We start from the raw sequence: 17979 nt of genomic DNA, 5'->3' as shown, positions 1-17979 counted from the left end.
TGGGTTAATTTCTAAATTGTTATAATAATGTGGCTCATCCTATCAATTCATAATCTAGGTAAGCCAATCATTCTGCATGGTTTTGGGGCAAATTCTGGTTTGTGTGTTTGTTTGTTTGTTTTGAGAAAGTCGTCTTTTTACCCCTCCTCTCCCAACTCCCTTTTCCCCATATACAAAAATAAGATATTCGTCTCTGAGTGCCCTTGGTGACCTGTGCACATACTTTTGGGACAAATTATGTCAGCATAAAATTTGGGTTTGGCAGTCTCAGAGAACCACATTAGAAGTAGATTACTTCTATGTAAAATATTGTATATAAAATTAAATCATTTTGGCAATAACTAAATTCAAAGAAAATCTTGAACAATAACTCAGGAAATAAGCCTTTTGGGGGCATGTTCATGTAAACGACAAATCAACAAATGCAGTTTATCTCAGGGAAAGTGTGTGTCTGTGATCTTTCCCCAAAGCAGAGAGTTGAGGGAAAAGCATTCAGCCCTCAGGTGAGAAGGCTGTAAGGGTAGAAAAAGGTCTATGACTCTTTGGAGATACTCACTGGCTCCATTTTCCAGCAGTTACCAATGACAAGTGCCAAAAAGTCAAACTTTTAATTAAATCCTATGGAAAAGTAGGATGCCACATGGCTTTCAAAAAATCCAAACCCACCCAAATGGCTCAGAACAGGACAGGGAATCAAGGATAAGTACTAAAAGCAGAATCCAGCTGTTGTCTCTAAAAGATGAAAAACAAAGATAAATGAAAAACATGAAAGCGAAGTGGTTGCTGGGCTGCTGCCAAGGGAGCATTTAAAACAGACCCAGAAAGTAACATCAAATCGCTCCCCACCTTCACTCACACACCAGAAGCTATGGAGAGCTCTCTGAAGAAAATTCAAAAATCAGTTCTTCTGCTTGGCATTCTTTGAAAAGGCTTGATGCACATAACATCAATTGGGCAAGAAACATGCAGAAAGTTCAAGACAGTTCAAGTCCAGTTCTGCAATAATTACTATGCAATGTTCACAGCCCAAGTTAAAGGCCAAAATAGAGTATGCATGTGCATGTGTAAATATGAGTGGTTTTAGAAGCTTGGTACAAACTGGAACAAGAAAACAGATGGCAAGACACTGATACCATTCCTTTGAGTTTCTCTGAAATGCACCCTCAGAGCAAAGCCAGACTTTGGCACCCACTTTTTACCAAGTCACAGATCAGCTTTCTATTCTCATTAAGTCCTCATTCATGCAGTCAGTCTAAATTTCCTATTCAGACTGAAATGAATGTTCCATTCTTTTCCTACTTCTCTGGTCAGAGTCACTTATGCTCATTTCCAAAATAAATCTTCATTTTTCACAAAATAATTCTTCTACTCTCTCCCACTAAATCCTTTTCCTACTAATAAAGAGAAGGAAATCAGAAAGAAAAATGTAACAGTGAGAGTTAGAATTTTTATAAAGCTTAGTCCTGATTTGAGAAATGAAAGGGAGTTTAAAATTTGGAAGCCATCACAGGAAAGCAATCTTGCACAGCACAAAGGGAATCTCCAGCCAGTGGTATACTATTGAGAGTACACAACTGTTTCTACAGGAGAGCGTCCATGATGAAGCTGTAAATGAACTGAAAAAGTGCTAAGCACAGATCTGAATAGGGAAACCACTAGACCCTAAGGTTCTCTACCGACCACTCCATGCCAAACAGGCAGTGAGCATGCTCCTTGGAGCAAAAGAAGAAGGTGGTACAGTGGTCTGTAGGGACAAGACTGTGGATTATGCAGAACTCAACACTGTGACCAGTCTTGCCCATGATGTGTACACTGCACACACAGAGACATCTGCTCTGATTCTTTACATCTTTAAATTCAAGAATGAAGAAGTCTTTGTATAGAACAATGAATTAAAACAGGGGCTTTCCAGTAGCATCTTTAGCAAAGATTTGGGCAGAATTTTCTGCTAGCTTGGACCTAACCGATCAGACTGTGGCACTGTAAACATCGACAAGGCAATGAAAGTGGCCAAGACTGGAAGTGCATGTGGAAACAGATGCACACTGGTAGTGGCAAGAGGTTCGACAGTGATGCCCAAGGCAGGACGGGAGATCAGCTGCAGTCTGGACCTTTCTCTGGCTCAATGAATTGAGCTTCAGGGAAGGTGCTTTCGATTGATATTACTTCAAGACTTGCAGGCATTCCTGGAGCCCTTTCTTCTAAAGAAGACAAAGTTAAGATTTGCTCTGAATAAATGCTTCATATAAAGCATTATATGTGTACCTTATACACCTGAGGCTCTAACTAAAACAAAAAATTGAATTCGTAAAACATGGAAATAAGTTAGTATAGTAGAGTTTTTGAAAGCCTAGAATGAATCCTGAATCAAAAATCTTGTGCTCAACTCCCGTGATTCGGGGTAGCCATCTGGGGGTCTGCTTTATAAAGTGCAAACTTTACGGAATGGGGTTGTTACTGTGCCCCTGATGTTTCAGAAATGCTCCTCTTCCCTTCACTGACTTTCACACGGGACATGTGGTCGACACCTTCATCTCCTGATTCTAAGTTAACCTCCAACTGGGCCCCAGCTGCTTGCAGTTCTCTCCCACAACGGGGCTGTCTATGCCTCCCTGCCTTTGCCCAGGCATCCTCCCATCTAATGTGCTTCCTCTCTCTGTCCCACTGGCTCTTATCCATTCATCTTGTACAACTCCTCGCTGTGGACCCACAGCTGACCATTTCCACGGGATCTTCTTCGTACTCTGGGGAGATTTCTAGCATCGTCTCTCTTTAATAGACTATCTGCTTTCATTCTAGCACCAGCCTGTAGCATGGTGCCTGACAGAAGGAGGCTTTTGGAAATGTTTACTGCATAGATCAATACATAATGAGATGCCACAAATATAAGGGAAACTTTTCAATGTAAAGGATATCTCTAATTTTTTTTATTTTCTCTTTTACTTATCAGTTTAAAGACCTTTGCCCCAAGGATGCCACAGTTGGGCCAAGGCATGCAGAAGTCTGCCATATACGCATGCTAGCCTGGCCAAAACTGAATCCTATTCACTTTAGGGGCATCTCTTAGTCTGAACTTTTCTGAAAGCAGAACATGAAAGCAGAGCCTAGATGCAGCTCATATGGGAGATGATCCATCCCAGGAAGCAGGAGTGAAAGTCAGGACAAGTGAGACAGGGAAGGATGGAAAGAAAGCAGGCTGTGTTAAGGAGCCAGTTGTCCCATTGGGGACTCTTGTTGAATGCGTTTCAGAATTGTGCCTCCAAAGGACAGGAATCTGGGGCACATATCTGCAGACTGCAATCCCCTGCTATCTGAGGCGAACCTTCAGAAGCACTAACTCCCTCTATCCCCCACAAAACTTCTCAATGATCTGGAGTTTAGGCTGTTCAAGCTCTTGTGGGTTAGGAAACAGTCCTGAGTCAGAAAGGCTGAGAGACTGGGAATAACTAGGGAGGGGCATTGATGTGCTCAGGGACTGTCCGTCTTAGCAGCAGCTGAAATGAAAGGTTGGCCAGCGCACATATTCAACTATTGATAAGGAAAGGGCAGCGGAGTCAATAGTTGTTTTGCATCATATTTATGCAGCTAGGTAAAAACCTGATTCCAAAACACAATCCATTAATCGATGAAAAGAAAGTGATTGATGGTGAGCATGAGGATGTCCTAGCCGGACCTCAGGGACAGAGCTCTCAGGGGAACGGGCAAGCATCTGCCAGCGGATGCTCAGGAATATCCAAGACTGCTCCACCCCTCACATCCGCCCTGCTCCCACCCTCTCCCCCTACTGCCACCTCACCATTCACAGGGCAAAGGGCTGGGAACTGCTCTTCATCCATTTTCATTCACTGTGACTTCCTTCCACCATTGGTATTCATGGTCATTTTATAAAAAATGGGTGAAGGAAGCAGTAAAGAGAAAAGGAGGGGGACTTGCTGACCTGAGTATGTTCAATCATTCGAAGACAGCTCTTATTCCCCTCTCTTGGGCTCCAATAATGGAAAAGAATTCCCATCTACTATGTTGGAGGAACTTACTACCAATGACAGCAAATGTGCAGCTTTCAAGTATATTTGTGTTTATACTCGAAAACTTCTTGGATTTATGTCATCAGAATTGTCTTTGTCAATTGAAAAAAAGGCAGACCAAGTCCCATTCTGTCACTGTTTTTACACCTGACCCTCTGTACTCCACTGTTTATTTGAAAAGGACGTCAGGCACCCGCCTATCCTTCCATGCTGCACGTGCACCCATCCACGTCCCCTTCCATCTGTCTCTGATCCCACCACGCAGAACCACTGTCAATGAATTTGACTCTTTGTTTCTTGGAATCAGTCACACTTTTCCAACATGAACCTTTTAACTTAATACCAGCCCAGAATTTTGAGATAAACAGATGTCATGACAGAGGGAAAGGGCCATAAAAGCAGAAATTAAAGCTGGCTTCTATAGAAAATGTCTTTTTAAAAGGAGAAGGAAAAGGAGACAAAATATACATTAAGAGATTGAGTTAAACCAGGAGACATCAGGGACACATACCTGAAACTTAACATCTGACAGATATCACAGAGTAATGTTTGTTAAGATCAGGTAAGAATCACCCATGAAACTCATGAAGGGAAGAAAGATAAAATCAGGGCTGGCTTCATGGGTGTGAGATTTGTGTAGTCACACAGAACCGCATGTTCAGAAGGGTCAGTGCCTGGTTTAATACTGTGCTGTTACCATTTTGAAACTCTATTTAAAAAAAAAGAAAAAGACAAAGTCTCACTCTCTCGCCCAGACTGGAGTGGAGTGGCATGATCTCAGCTCACTGCAACCTCCACCCCCCAGGTTCAAGCGATTCTCATGCCTCAGCCTCCAGCGTAGTTGGGACTACAGGTACATGCCACCACACCTGGCTAATTTTTTGTATTTTTAGTAGAGATGGGGTTTCGCTATGTTGGCCAGGCTGGTCTCGAACTCCTGGCCTCAAGTGATCTGCCCACCTAGGCCTCCCAAAGTGCTAGGATTACAGGCGTGAGCCACCACACCTGGTCTCTTAATAATTTTTTAACGAAAGGCCCCATGTTTTCATTTTGCACTGAATTCCCACATATTATGTATCCAATGAAAGAACAGAAATTATTTGACAAGATCTTTCCTTCACAGTCTAGAAAATAGCAAGAAATGGTTTGCAGGGGTATTCTCAATTGTTCCCTCCCTGCTTCTTGCAGATTCATGTGAAGCTGTCTGTCTGGGTTTGAAGATGCTAGGAACTACAGCCTACAGACACAATGGACAGAGGAGAGAAACGTAACCTGGCTATTTAGCACCAAGAGGAGGAAGTTTTAATGGATGAAGTTCTAAATGGATGAGATTCTAAGCCCCCTTCACTGTTTTATTTATTTGCAGAAGTGGAGAAATAATACCCCCCAAAATAACCAATGATGACTCTTCAAAAGAAGGTTCACTTATATAAAGCCTAACTTCCTTGCGAAGAAAACTCTTTAAGAGTCTCCTGTAATGTAGCCCAATTAGAAATCTACTCTCCTGAAAAAAAAGGGCAGAAGAGGCAACAAAAGGTCACCCAATAGTCCCCAAGGACAACTGTGGAAATGGCTGTCGCCAGTCATCAAAGTCCTGACTCTAAGCCCCAGCTCTTATCAGTCATCAACTTCCTCTCCTTAAATAGAGCCACTACAAATGTTACCATCAGTCTTCCTCAGACAAAATCAGGCATCTGGCGTCAGAACCTCAGCTGCCAAAATAAAAACCCTCTAAATTATTTTCAGTTCACATTGGACCTTCCTTCCTCACATGTTCTAAATGCACTGTTTACTATTAAGATGCCTGGTCAAGTCTTGCCTTCAGTCTGCAGGCATTGGCCCAAGTGGAGCTTGAGTTTGACAACTGTAAAATATTGAAGCATGCATCTTTCTGTCTTCTATGGCTACAGAAATAAACCCAGCACATCACGAAACATTCCCAGACACTGGTAGATAAAACCCCAGGAATAGAGAGCAACTCACAGTCTTGCATACTGGAGTAAGTTTCCTGTGCAAAATCTGCTAAGGGAAGCCACATATGGTCCAGGAGTTTAAATACTGACGTTGACTCGAATCTTACAAAAGGTCTATCTATATTTTAAAAATGTTCCTTGTTGATTGACATTTGAAAGTAACAAATCGGATTAGTGATGCAGTGGGTAGCCTGCGTGTGTGTGTGGGTGTGGGTGTGTGTGGGTGTGGGTGTGTGTCTGTGTATGTGTATTCTCACAGTGAATGAGAAAGAATGAATGGTGCCTATATATGTGTGTGTGTGTGTGTATATATATATATGTATATGATTAAATCCTGTCCTTGCGTATAAATATGTTCCCTTGTAAAACCTCGTTCTATGAGTGGGAATTACTAGAAGAAATGACCTCTGCGGGAGAAGAGGCATTTGTTATTTGGACGCCATCCTAATTGCAAAGTAGTTCTATGAACGGATACCAAATGCTGCCCATGTTTCTAGCAACCATACGTAAATTGGTCTCTCAACAATTGAAATCTGTTTGTAAGCAAACAAGACTCTTCGTTGACATTACTACTATGTATAAGTATTATTGTCAAATCTTGAAAAATGAAAATCCAGTAAAAGTGGTTTTCTTTTTTTATAAAACATGCCAAAAGGATGTTAAAAGTCCATTAACTTGAAAGGAGACAGTGTCATGGGATCTCTTCCAGCTCTTTAGTAAGGAAAAAAAAATGAGTGCCACACTCTTAAAACATAACTTCATAAGTATTAAAAGAGAGGTTCTAGTTTGTAAGTTCTCATTCAAATATGATCTTTGAGATGAAAAATATGATTCTCCTAGTATTTAAAATTAGATCTAAACTGCCTATCAATCTCAGAAGTTGCTCGTCAGCACTCACAGTTGTCTTTCCTCTTCTCTGCATCTTTACCTCGGTGAAGAGGTGTCTAGGAAGTCATTTAAAGTTCACCTTTATTACCCGTAAGTGGTTACCAGCCCCAGGAAGATGGACAACTGGGCTCTTTGCCAGGTCCAATTCTCCCCATTAGGCAACTGGAGAGCATGAAGCATCCAGCAGTTAACTGGCTCTAGCAACATGAAATCACCATCCCTCAGATAAATAGGAGAAACTCTTGAAAAAGGCTGCTTTCCATATTGAATTCAATCTTTCATGAAAAAGGAGACAAATATTAATTCGATCATAACAAGCCACATCACCAAGCTGATATTGCAAAGGCCATAATGGATTCAAAGCAGCTTTTTAAAAGGATTCATATTTTCAGAGAAGGTAAAGACAGTATTTGGGGCTGAGAATTATCCTTATTTTTCAAAGGGAAAACTTGAGGGAGAGAGAAAATCAACTTACTGGTCCACAAATGAAAGACAGAGCTAATGATAAACTTTTCTAATCTGCTTCCTACTTACTATTAGAATTTGGTCCACCAACAAATACTCCATTTATTCCACTGTGGAAAGAAGTATTAACAATCTTACTAATAACTCTCCAATTAACACGCTGTGTCTAGTCCATCCCCACTGAAAAGCCTCTGTTGATGGTGCTGCACATGGAAAGAGCAACAGACTGAGATACAGGAGAGCTGGGCATTATGTTCCCCCGTCTTCTTGGTCAAGCCTCCTGTTCAGCCTTGGCTTTTTTCCCCATCTGGGAGGTGACAGAACAGGGAAAAATGTAGAACAAAAATAATTCCTAAACACTTTACAGTTAAACTTCTATAATTCCTCCAACTGCTGATGTGTTTCTCATTACCCCCACACTCTTTTCTGTGCACTGGTTAATAATATTCAACCCCTCCCCCCCACCAGTTATTAATCAGTGACTTCTTGAGCATCTACTTGGTTCCAGGCTCCTGGATGGATGCACGGAAGATGCAGAATTAAATAAAGATATGGAACTCATCCTCTACAGCTCATACTCTGGTAAGAGATAAACACAAGAATGTGAATTATGATACTAATAACAATGATAAGGGTTTTAATATATATCTGGACAAAGTGCTGTGGGATCCTAGAAGAGGAAAAAATACATTTTGAGGAATTCAGAAGTCTCACAAAGAAGACGAAAAAAACCAACCAGGGCCTCACTAGCTTGTAGCAGGAGTTTCTAAGTAGGAAAGGGGAGAGTGGCCTTTAGGCGGAGGGAACAGTATAGGCAAAGGCTCAGATGCATGAAAAGGTTTAGCAAGCAGAGGAACTGTGAGGAGAGACAGGAGCAGTCAGATATAGAAGGCTCCCTGCAGCAGCGATCAGCAAAGATTTTCGTAAAGGACCACTGAGCAACTCTTGGGCTTTGTAGCCCATATAGTATCGGTTGCAGCTACTCACCTCTGCCATTATAACACTAAAGCAAGCATAAATGACATATGAATAAATGAGTGTGGCTGTGTTCCAATAAAAGTTTATTTACAAACCCAGGCAGTAGTCTGGATTTGGCCCACAGGCCATAGTTTCACAACCCCTGCCCTAGAGCATAACAAGAGATAAGATTATAAGGACACCTTGGAAATCAGATTAGAGAAGTTCCTATAAGCATTACAAAGATGCTTGGAAAACTGTTAAATTTTTTTTAAGTAAATGAGTGAGGTGATAAAAGTGTATGCTAAAAATGGTAACAGCAGCATAGAATATGGACATTTTCATATCCTGTTCCATTAAATTTAAAGCTATTATCTTTCTTTACTTCACTATACCCTGATTCTTCTTATTCTTTTTTCTTTTTCTTTTCCTTTTTGAGATGGAGTCTCACTTTGTTGCCCAGGCTGGAGTGCAGTGGCGTGATCTCGGCTCACTGCAACCTCTGCCTCCCAGGTTCAAGTGATTCTCCTGCCTCAGTCTCCCGAGTAGCTGTGATTACAGGCATGTGCCATCATGCCCGGCTAATTTTGTATTTTTAGCAGAGACAGGGTTTCACCATGTTGGCCAGGCTAGTGTCGAACTCCTGACTTCAGGTGATCCACCCACCTCGGCCTCCCAAAGTGCTGGCATTACAGGCATGAGCCACCGCGCCCAGCCAATTTTTCAAATTAAATCTAGCTAGGGCATGCTTTCCCATGTAAAAGTGGAAGTGAGATTCTTTTCATCCAAGCAAGAATCTGGAAAACACTTTGAATAGGGCATCATGTCCCACTTGGTCTGAAACAAATGGGCAAGAAAAAAAAAAAAGAATAGTAAAATTTCTCTCTCTTTAGAAAAAGCATCACCTATTTAAAAAAAAAAAAAATAAAGGCATTGACTACTGAACATGACAGTAGGGGTGGGACTCTCACTTCTGTGTGATAAAGAACTAAAAGAAGGGGGTAACACACACTCCAGGTCTGGAAATGTTTCCTTGCTGTGAACAGTACTGCCCCCAAGCACCCATACAATTCTCAAGACAAGGGACAAATCAGGAGGGAAGAAAGGCATTCATGGAAACTTTGCTTCAAGTCAGACATATTAATATTATGTTTACATCGTGTCAGGGACTGTGCTGAGTGCTGGGTTCCAATAGTGAGCAGGAGACTCTTCTTTCAGAGTTCATAGTCTAGGGCAGGAGTCTGCAAGCTTTTTTGTAAAGGTCTACATGGTAAACATTTTAGACTTCGTGAGCCATGTGGTCTCTTGCAGATACTCAACTCTGTGGTTATATCATGAAAGCAGCCATACATAATATATAAATAAATGGATGTGCCTGTGTTCTAATAAAACTGTAGTTGTTGGCAGATCCCTGGTCTAGAGAAAGAGATGTTAAACATGTAATGGAAAATGAGTTACATCATTGCAAATACGCCAAGCTCTAGGAAGGAAAAGCACAGGTGACTCCAGATCAATGGGCTGGACTAAGCCTGAAAGATCTTAGGAGCGCTGGTAAATAAAAGAATGGGAAAAAACAAGTCCCACAGAGGAAAGGCAGTGCAGAGGAGCCAGGCGTGAAGGCGGCTTTGCAGGGAAAGGAAGGGAGAGAAGGCCCGATGGCTGCACTGGTCTCAGACATACTGAAGTGTAGCAGCAGCCATGGCACTCAGGGCACCGAGATGCATTAGGGGTCTGGGACTCCATTCCTAGGCAAGAGGAAACCATGAAAGGTTCTAGGACTTGGTCAATTTGCATTTCTAACAGATTCAGGGGTGTTGGTGGCAAGATGCCATACAGGGTGATATGGTTTGACTGTGTGTCCCCACCCAGATCTCATCTTGAATTGTACTACCATAATTCCCATGTGTTGTGGGAGGGACCCAGTGAGAGATAATTGAATCATGGGGGCGGTTTCTCCCATACTGTTCTCGTGGTAGTGAATAAGTCTCACAAGAGCTGATACTTTTGTAAAGGGAAACCCCTTTCACTTGGCTCTCATTTTTCTCTCTTGCCACCACCATGTAAGAAGTGCCTTTTGCCTTCTGCCATGATTATGAGGCCTTCCCACCCACGTGGAACTTTAAGTCCACTAAACCACTCTTTTGCAAATTGCCCAGTCTCAGGTATGTCTTTATCGGCAGGATGAAATGGACTAATATACAGGGTGAGCAGCTGGGAACCTAAACCAGTAGTTCAGGAAACAATTCTGTCTTAGCTTAAGTTCCCCTGACAGACCCAGAGACCAGGTCTTGGGAGGCAATCTCAGGAGGCATAGGTAAGGGAGGAGGAAAGTGAGGCAGGGAGAAAGAAAAACCAATACCGCCATGGGCAACTGGGGCTCTGTCCTGCTGGGGACACACTGAGGAACTATGTGGAACACACTGCAACACTGACCCATAGAGGGATGCAGAGGCAGGGGCATTCAGCCCTCACAGTCAAACGCACTGGGAAGCATCAAATCCCTGAAGTGTCTGTGCTGGCTTGTTGGGCTGTGAAGATCCCCCAGCATTGAAGAAAACCCTCAGAAGAAGTGGAGAGATACTGATGCTTGAAATGGGAGGCCTCCAGGGGACAGGGGGCAGTCCACTGTAGCTGCTGACAAACCCAGGCATGGGCCAAGGGTATACGGAGAGGGGCAATAATAGTGTTTGCTACAAGTAATCTTTCCGTTTCATCAGAAAGTAAACAAATCAAGGCAAATGCAAATGATTTTCAAGCACTGTCAGAACTTCCTAAATTTCTCCTCTTTATGATCAATGACAAAAGTCTACTAAACTGAAGTATGTTGCATATATATATATATATATATATTTTTTTTTTCAGAAAAAAAAATACCATATCACAGGGACCATGTTCAAAATATCTCATAATTTAAACAGCATGGGCACAGATCATTCAGAACAGACCTTAAAAACTCTTTCGGGGCACACTAGTGTGAACCAGCTGAATATCGGCCCTATCATTCTTCTCAAAATGCTCAGAGGGTATGGTAGGGATGGAACAGGTGTGAACCAGCTGAATATCAGCCCTATCATTCTTCTCAAAATGCTCAGAGGGTATGGTAGGGATGGAACAGGTGTGGCATTAATACAAGCACAGAATTCCCACGTATGAAGGAATGCTTTGGAGTCTCCAGCTGGTTCAAGCATGCACTACGCTGAGAAGTAGTATAAGAAGCCTGGAGGTGATCTCAGGTAAGTTTCTTCAAGTAAAACTGAATCTTCTGGCAAATTCAGTACTGATGTTGCAAACGTTAGTCCAAACAGGGATAGAGGCTCCAGTGTAGGAACACTATTGACTGCAAATGCAGGTTTCCTAACCAATCTACCTCCCTGCTGTAAATGGGGAATAAAAGTGCTGGTTATCCAAATTACAGTCCAAGGTCAACATGAGATTAAGGACTTGTATCTGAAGGTAAAATACTTCAGACCATTTTCATGGCTTCCACCTTGAAAACACTGCTGTAGGAGCAGCCTCCCAGAGAGGAACTACCTCCTACATTTTAACAGCTCACTGTTGGCTCCCTGGTCCTGGGGTGGAGGTACAGGGGTATAGTAGAATTTAAACACTGTCATCAGAGGTCACTGTTGTAGCAAAATTGCTGTGGCAACAGTGTAGTTACTGGAAGCCTAATCAATGAAGACAAAAATTGGTCTGATACTATAGCTGCTGTCCCACCTCCATGAGGCCAATTATTTCACTGACCATAGATATCATTTCTCCCCTTCTGTCCTCCAAAATAACTTTTATATATGATTTGTTCTTTTCACTAACCTAAATGCAAGATAAGGAAGGACTCAATGTCCTTGCCTTCTTCCAAACCATATTTTGCATCTTATCTTCACACTGCTTGAAGTCAGATTTGGGTTGGGCTTTCTGTGGTCCCAAGGACCACACAAGTTGATTCTGTGGCTTAAGTCCTCTCCCAGACACTGCCAACTGAAGCGGGCTTCCAACCAAACCCACCTTTCCCGAAAACATCTTCTAGGAGAGTAAAACATCTTCTGGGTAAAACTTCACCAGGTATTTACCCAGCAGAATTTTTTTAAATGTCAGGTCCTATTTTCCTTCCTATTAACATTTGACCATGAATTGGTCTGTTCTTCAAGAGTCTTCATTAAACTCCAATATGAATGTTTTTGACCACTTGTCAGAAGTATGCTATGGTTTGAATGTCCAAAGTTCAATTGAAGTTGGAGGCTTAATCCCCAATTCAACAGTGTTGGGAGGTGGGGCCTAATGGGAGGTGTTTAGGTCATGAGGGCTCCACTTCCTGAATGGATTAATCCTGATTGTAAAACGAGCTTGAGGCTGTGAGTTGGATCTCTTGCCCTCTTTTGCAAGCATGCTCTATTGCTCTTCTGCCTTTTGCCATGAGATGATACAGCAAGAAGGCCCTCGATAGCTGTAAGCCCTTCCACCTTGGACTTCTCAGCCTCTAGAACTGTAAGAGAGAAATCTCTGTTCTTTATAAATTACCCAGTCTCATATATTCTGTTATAGCAGCACAAAACAGACTAAGACAAGGTCTATCCCCAAGGTTAAATTTGCTCCTTTTTTTTTTTTTTTTTAAACACATATTAAACATGTTGCTTTAAACTGGCCTAGTCCTGTCTTCTGACCACATTCCTGCTCATCTGCTCCCCTACTCTGACTCCGTGCTTCCAAATCAGTGGATAATTGGAAATCAACAAATTTAAAATTTAATGACAAAACATGAGTAAATGCAACAATTGGACCTGAAGCAACTAAAAGCAGGAAAACAGTCTGATGTTTCAAGTAGCCAGGACTTCGGAATTCTCGGATCTAGCATGTCTTCCTAACAGCAGTTAGGATGGTGATAATGGTGGTGATGATGATAATATTTGCTAGCACCTTATGATCTGTAAAGCACTTTCACATGTTACCTCATTTGAGCTTTATTCAACTTTACACTACAGCTAGAACGATACTATCCTCACTTTCACCAAGGAAGACACTGAGTCTCAGAGATGAAATGACCTGCTAATGATGAAGTGACAATGCTAAGTGACGCACACGGGTAAAAGTCCAGATATAAACAGACCCTGAGTTTCTGAATTCCATATGCTTCCCTCATAACATACAGCCTCCTCCTCCTCCTATGATAGCTTCTCATAGTGCATTTTGAACTTCTCTGTGGTTTAAATTCAGCTTCCATGTCTTTTAGATTCTTGCATTTTAGTCCCGGGTGGCTCTAACGTTCCTGTACTCCATTAAGCAACAGAGTTAAACAGGCCCTGAGTGGGGCCCATTAAGTGTATAATGAAGACAAAATTGGATCCAAACTCAAGGTCTCCACATGGTCAGCTGGCCCCAGAGGACACAGGACTGCAAAGAGGAATTCATTTCAGGCAGATACCCACTGAGGTCTAAAGAGAGGAGGAAGTAAATATGGAAGGGGGATACATTTCAAATTGAGTAAAAGTTTACTAACTAATCACAAGGCATTTCATACTGGGAACACAAGGACAGATGGTTAGTACAGAAATAATTTAATTTGAAAAATTTAATATAAGTTTAGAAGAAAAATATTGGACTTAATTATCAACAGTCACCTGTTAACATGAACACACCACATATATATTTTAATGCTTTCCCATCTGTATGTCTAAAAGAGCTTATTGTTAAATCTATTAGAAAAAGATATTCCAACTCCCAGTTCACTAAACCCCATAGGGTAGCATTTTTAAGAGCCCATCCCCCTACCTTACTCCATCATCCCTCAGATAGTAGCTTCACAACAGTTTTAGAAAATGTTTAAAATGAAAAGACTCATTTAAAGGCCACTGATGAATTCTCTGATAAGGCATACCAAGTAGTCTCTCAACACAGATCCTGAGAAGTACAATTTAAAAAACTATAAATGTGTTGGAGTAATACCATTTCTAATAACAAAATGTTAGCACTTTCACTGATATTAACAGACTACCTTATTTAAGCCCTGCTGACAACTGAGTGCCCATCTTATTTTCTTATTTTCATTGTTAGAGAAGAAGAAACTGAGCTCACACCGCAACTAACTAGCAGATCTAAGACCTGAACCTAATGTCCTTCCCCACAGCGCAGGCTGCTTCCTTCTATCCTAGGAAGTGCTAAAACTTCTAACCCAATCCATGGCATTATGTTGAATTCAAATTAAAACTGCAGAATAGAAAACAGACTAAAACTTTTTTGCATATGCTAAAACCTTGTCTATCTTAAATACATCAAATATTGGCATTAAATAGGAAAGAGTTCAACCAATGTGGAAATCGCAAAAAGCGTTCGCCTTATTCATTAGAGAGCTCAGTCACAGCCTCATCAAGCCACTCTTATTTCTACACAATTTATAACATACTTGGTTGTTTGATTCCCAAGAGCACAGCATATTAGAAAAAAGAAAAAGAAAGTACTAAAAGCTGGCCATGGAGCTTAGTAAGAACTGAAAGTTGACCATTAATAAATGTAAGACAGAAGAACTCAAAAATCAGAGTAGTTGGGAAGTGTGACACCGGCACACACCTCCACAAGCGTGGGCAGTGTTTCTCTGTTCCACACACGACAATAATTACTGCTTATGACAATGTTCCTGAGTTAAAATGGAGATGCTCATTATATTGTTTCAGGAAATAGAATCCATTTTTAAAAGATAATACACAAAGTTGGTTAAATAAGAAAAACTCAGTGTTTAAGGGGGTATTCAAAAAACTTGACCAACTAGAATGACATGTCTTGAAGGTTCTAGACAACAATCACTAAGAGTGAACAACAAATGAATTTATCTATGTGCCATTCCCGCTGTTAAAGCTTTGTGTTCACTATCTCTTGAATCCTAGCAACCAGTCTATGAGGTAGATTCATTTTGGTATCTCCATTTTACAGAGGAGGAAACTGAGGCACAAGGAGGTTAAAGAACTTGCCGAGTCGCTGGCTACTAAGTGGAAATGCCAGGATTTAAACATAAGCTGTTAACTCCAAAGCCTAAACATTGAACCAACTAGCCATATAGCTAAGTTTTAATTGTACCAGTTTTTAATCATTGTGCTTCTATACATTTCCCTTATATCCGACCACAGGAAAGCCCAGGTTTTCAAAAGTTCACTTATAAAACAGTTCTTTGAAATCTAGACTTTTTATTCTTTATTCGACAGTCATTTCTTGAGCACTGCCTGTATGTTAGGCCTGTACTGAATGCTGGGAATACAGAAATGAACAAAGACAGAATAAAGAGGAAGATTGACATGTAAACAACGAATTACTATGCAATGTGCACCTACAGAAGTTCAGGAAGGTGTCAGGGAGATGCAATGCTATGCCTGCTGGTTAGGAGCCTAGAGAAGCACATTTTATAGAGAGCGAGCTCTATTGAATCTAATGACACTTCTGAGCCCTAGGCCTCCTGAACTCCCCTGAGCGCTGAGCTCTGAGTCCACCAAAGCTCTGGGGCATCAGGGAAGCGAGGTAGACAGTGGGACTTGAGCAACAGTTTATGTTTAATGATGGGCTCTTTGGTTCCAGTCACCAAGTGGGCACGTGATTGCCCCACCCCTTCAGTCTGCAGGTAAGTCACTGTCTCAGCCAGCTGTGTGTGCTGGCCACCTCATTTGCAGGCTAGGCAGGTATGCTTCCCGAAAAGTGTACGGAAAAAAGCCTGTCATGCTCCATGATATAAATGGACCAACCACTACCAAAATAAAAAAGAAAAGTTTTTGTTGTACCACCCACCTTTGGTTTCCTGAACAGTCTCTTTGGGAGGCAATTCAGAGTACTTTTCCCAGAAAGCTAAGTTGCAACTTTCCTATTTTTATATATGCTTAACGAATTATATGAGTAAACCATTTTTTGGAGACAGGGTCACACTCTGTCACCCAGGCTGGAGTACAGTGGTATGATCACGGCTCACTGCAGCCTTGACCTTCCAGGTTCAAGTGATTCTCCCACCTCAGCCTCTGAGTAGCTTGGACTACAGGTGCACACCACCATACCTGGCTAATGTTTTGTGTTTTTTTGTAGAGACAGGGTCTTGTCATGTTGCCCAAGCTGGTAACAAACTACTGGACTCAAGTGATCCACTCGTCTCGGCCTCCCAAAGTAATTCATTCTTATTGTAATAGAAATGTAATAAAATATCAAAGGTCAGAAGTATGTAAAGTAAAAAATTAAAAGTCCCACTTCGTCACTTCACCCCAGTTCCTCTCTTTGCTCCACTGTAAACAGTTTGGTATATAGTATTACATGGCTTTCTCTGTGCATTTATGTACATATCTAAGTATATATACAAAGCTATGGCTTTAGGTTTATTTTTAAAATAAATGGAACCATAGTCATATATATTGTCCCTGTGGCTTCCTGCTTGGGCATTAGCAGTATGCCTTGGAGATATTTCCATAACAGTACATGCAGATCTCTCTTTTTTAAACAGCTTATAGTATTTCAAGTTAAGCATGAATTATGATTTACTTAACTAGTCCTTTAGTGATGGAGATTCAGAGTTTTTCCAGTAGTTTGCTATAGCAAACAATACTACAAAAAACAGGACCTTGTATAATATCTTTATAAACATGTGCAAGCATTTCCAAAGGAGAGCTATCCAGACTTGGGAGTATTTGGCCAAATGGTGTGTGCATTTAAAATTTTGATAAATACTGTCTATCAATGGCAAAATGGAACTAATATTTTCAGCCCCACCTGCAGAGTACGAGAGTACTTGTTTCCCCACAGCTTTCCCACTACTGCATATTTATTTATTACTTCCATCACTGCCAATCTGGTGAGTGAAAAGGCACATCTAATTGTTGTGTCCATTTACGTCTTTATGACTACTAGTGATATTTACGTAATTATTGACCAAAAGAAGAAATATATTTCTTTCTTTGTGAATCGCCTATACATATTGTTGCCCATTTTTTCTAGCTAGTGGACTTTGCTTGTCGATTGATAAAATATTTTGAGTTCTTTACTTTAGCAGAGAATGTAATATATAAGACTTCTCATCCAGGTGTTGTTTCTAAATCCATCTGTCTACTTTACCTGCCTTCATTCTCTAGAAGCATAATGTTCTGATGGCTCTTGGTGAAATATGCTGTCCCTTTTCTTAGCTTTCTTCCCCACAATTTTTAACAAACTTGGATTTTTTTTAACAGGAATAACTACAGAAATAATCACACACTGCAATCTGGACAGCTGCCATCTGCCTCAAGCTGTAGTTATAGTCCTTCCTAGAAATGAACAGACTCCTAGAAATGAACAGACTCCTAGAAATAAGACTCTCACAGAGAATCATTCTGGATACAACCTCACATGGACATCATAATATTTTGAGGTAAGGTGCAAGGTTAGAATGTGAATGGGTCCATCAACAATTGGGTGAGTGGGAAAAAGAGAGAAGAGAATGATTAGGGGAGGTAACCTTCTCAATAGAAAACGTGGTCAGAAGGACCTAGACAGAAATGATGGAGGAAGCGTAACCACAGCATCACTTCCCCCATCCCTAGTTCCGCTTTACCACCTCTCTAACCTTACGCTGTTTTTCACACCAGGTGGGTGTAGAATTAATTGACTTGAAGTGCAGATTCTAATGCAAAGAGCACAACTTAAGTAATTTGTTCTAACAGATTCAAAGCCTGACTCCT

General features: G+C 41.2%; 1 protein-coding gene across 6 annotated transcripts in view; it reads right to left on the bottom strand.

Moving 5' to 3' along the window:
- RAPGEF4 (Rap guanine nucleotide exchange factor 4) overlaps positions 1–17979 on the bottom strand; it is a 309492-nt gene that overhangs the window by 157019 nt on the left and 134494 nt on the right. Inside the window, exon 1 of one of the 6 annotated variants that reach the window (XM_025404816.1) lies at positions 6009–6118. The exons of the other annotated variants lie outside the window; for them this stretch is intronic. The gene's annotated coding sequence lies outside the window, so the exon portion shown is untranslated. Of the gene's footprint in view, positions 1–6008; positions 6119–17979 lie in introns of those variants that run through there. 6 annotated transcript variants of the gene reach the window in all.

The sequence above is a fragment of the Theropithecus gelada genome, chromosome 12 (assembly GCF_003255815.1).
Source record: "Theropithecus gelada isolate Dixy chromosome 12, Tgel_1.0, whole genome shotgun sequence".
Taxonomy (NCBI): Eukaryota; Metazoa; Chordata; class Mammalia; order Primates; family Cercopithecidae; genus Theropithecus; species Theropithecus gelada.
Note: the sequence above shows the minus strand (reverse complement) of the source record. Positions and strands in the feature narration are given on the sequence as shown.